At 35.5% G+C, this 3,020-nt stretch overlaps 1 long non-coding RNA gene across 1 annotated transcript; it reads left to right on the plus strand.

Moving 5' to 3' along the window:
* Positions 1-1,264: 1,264 nt before the first annotated feature.
* Positions 1,265-2,799, plus strand: LOC148273222 (uncharacterized). Its single transcript, XR_015824633.1, has 3 exons — positions 1,265-1,341; positions 1,739-1,829; positions 2,659-2,799. It is a non-coding gene; the product is annotated as an uncharacterized LOC148273222 (long non-coding RNA).
* The last annotated feature ends 221 nt before the right edge of the window (positions 2,800-3,020 follow it).

Below are 3,020 nucleotides of genomic sequence, written 5' to 3' on the forward strand. Positions count from 1 at the left end.
TGTACACGTGGAAGGCTTCACCTGACGCATGCGTTCTGCTACCCTAATACGTGACAGGGGTTTATAATAGGAGGGGTTGTACAATTCAGTCTGCTTCGCGAATACCGCGAGAGGGAAACGTCCAATGGATTTGTGCATAAGCATTTTAACGTGTTTTTTTCTCTTCTAGGCTCATGTTCGCCTGGTATATGAGGTCAAAGGTTTTAAAGAATGTTCCATTATTCAGATATTTTTGACAATACACCCCTTTTTACGATGTCACGTTTTAAATACACCGTTTTCCGATAGCGAGCGTAGTTGATAATGTATTATTTGTAAACCTTAAAACAATTCACCTGTGTAATGATAGTGAGATTGAAATTCCTTTTTACATCCTCTTGTTTTTTTTTTGCCGCAAAACAGTGTTTGAACTTACCTGTAAATAAAAAGAAAAGAAAGATAAGTTATAAAGAACGAACCAAAAAAATTCACATCAATTAGGTTATCTACTAAAATAGTTAAGTAAACTCTAAAAAGCTCGTGGTTAGCACATTTGCCTAGCATCCATTTTGATATCGGGTTCAATTCCCGACGTGGATGACATGAAAAAATAAGTTTAACATTTTAGCTATGCACTGGTACCTGAAACAATAGACATATTTCTTTATAAAATTGCTTTATTTTCATTTAATTAGAAACAGAGAGTTTTTTGTTTTTTATTTAATTACTTGGTGCTTTTTCCGATGCATTTTTCGGCAATTTTTTTAAAAATAATTTCGGAGTAATTACTGAAATGCTTCGTGTTAATTGCTTCAACAGGATTCACGATACACAGTTTCACGATAGCGTTTGGCGAACTGAACACTGTTTTTAAAAGTAAATTTTTAAAATCTGCTAGCGTCGTTCGAGCGCAAAGCTAGGGTTTCCTAGGACAGCGGTGCCCGTATCTTAACGGCCGTAGTGAATGGTGAGCTATGGTTTCCTAAGACAGCGGTACCGTCACAAAGCGGCCGTCACGGGACGGCGGATGACGTCATTAAAACGTTGACTATGTAAATCAATGGCGCTGGTTTCCTAGAGAGCGTTGACCGTGAACGTAACGTCGAAGCAACGGTGCCGCCATTTGCAGGACGGCCGTCACAGCGGTGCGAACTGTTTTCGAACGGTTTTTGTCGCGAAGCGGTGACCGGTTTAGCTGTCAAAATGAGTGCAAACGTGGTGCGGAATGTTGAAAATGACGAAATATTGATTAATTTTGTAAAAATCATGACGATTTATGTAATGGGAAGGGCAAAGACTATTAAAAAGTCGAGTTGAAACAAAGTTCGTGAAGAAATATCGGGACAACGCTTGAAATATCAGGTATGTACTAAAATGTAAATAACAATAGAATCATATAAAAATAACAGAGCAAATGTTTATAAGCTACAAGAAAAAAGCTAAGCATCTATCATAATGTTATTTTTCTAATTCAAAACATTTATTATAACATTGTTTATACGTAATAGATTCCAAGGAATCCTAACCTATTTATTGTGTCTGCAGATAATTGGTTGAATTCTATATAAAATTCGTAAGGTATCCAAAGTAAAATGCTTTTATGGATTCAATTATCCTTTTATTTTTTTTATTTACAAGGGTGTAAAATGTGACGCATTTTGTCTTGTAAGGACATTATCAAACTTTTTATTAGGTTACCTTACCAAATCCTAAACTATTTTGAAGTTGACATTTTATGAAATAACACACAACATTTCAGATTAAAAGTCACATGGGTGTGATTTAAAATAAGGAGTTCTCCATGAATATTAAAGAGCCAAGAAAAATGCCTGGAACATAATCTTAACAGAGTAAGTTTGATGAATTTTAAATAAAATATGCCCTTTGAACATGAAATGAATACAACAAATTTGTCGATGGATACAAATAAGTATACCAATGTAATTCTTGTATAAACATTACTATAATATTTTTTCTGCATTAATTATTACATTTATTTATTCCAGAAAACTACAAACACCAAAGAGTAGTCACCGATATAAACAATTTTTGTTACAACTGAGAGGGAAAACATTTTTGAGAAGGGAATACTGAATTTGCGTCGTAGGTGAATTGGTTCAGGCGAATAAATCTCACCCAAATGATAAAAGTTTCAGCTCTTTTACTTTACAAAAGAAAACAGATGGAAGAGTTGAGGAAATGTGATGTTAAAACATAGGCAGAATGGAGAATGTTACAATGTGTAAAATGCCTACTTAAACCAGCCTATGACAGAGCATAAGCCCTGTAAGTGCCTAGACTTCCATATTCCCTTCTCGAAAATGTTTTCCCTCTCTGTTGCAACAAATTTAGAACTAGATAACTCCCTAGGGAGGAAATCCAGCCTGTCTGCAAACATTTGGACATACTCAAAACATTGTTTTTAATGAGTAAACTTATGGCACAGAAAAACGATTAAATGTAGACATACTTGGGACTTATTAATACATTTGTTCCAGGATTCTTATCACCGAATTCAATTAAATAATATGGTATGTAAATGAGCTCCCATTTATATTTGAGACAAGTTCAAACTAGTTTTATAGCAACTCCATAAACACCAGTAATAAGTTCTTATTTAGATACATAAGGTAGGTTGCAATAACTTTCCTGTATATTCATTGTGAATTTTATTTTCAGAATAAGTACATACTACAAAATTATTTTCACCCAAGTGCAGATCAAGATACGAGTAGTGAGAGGGTAGATACTCTCCCGATAGTACTACTAGATTTGCTGTGCGAGTCGAACTCAAATGTTTGCCAGCAGAAATTACTAGGCTCCCGAGCGATTTCTTCACTGCCTCAACATGCAAGGACAAGGGGACATTCGTCAACGACCTACGACTCAGACTCGCAGACATTAGACAAACACCAGGCATCCACCACAGTCCAAAGAAAACCTTTATCCACAAAGAACTTCTCAACACGAGCCACGTATTTATATTTACTGACTGCCACAGAAGACCATTCCAGAACGCCATACAATGTAGAACAGACGGG

Source organism: Micrasema longulum, unplaced genomic scaffold, assembly GCF_059751315.1.
Source record: "Micrasema longulum isolate JH-2025_06_02 unplaced genomic scaffold, ASM5975131v1 h1tg002033l, whole genome shotgun sequence".
NCBI lineage: Eukaryota > Metazoa > Arthropoda > Insecta > Trichoptera > Brachycentridae > Micrasema > Micrasema longulum.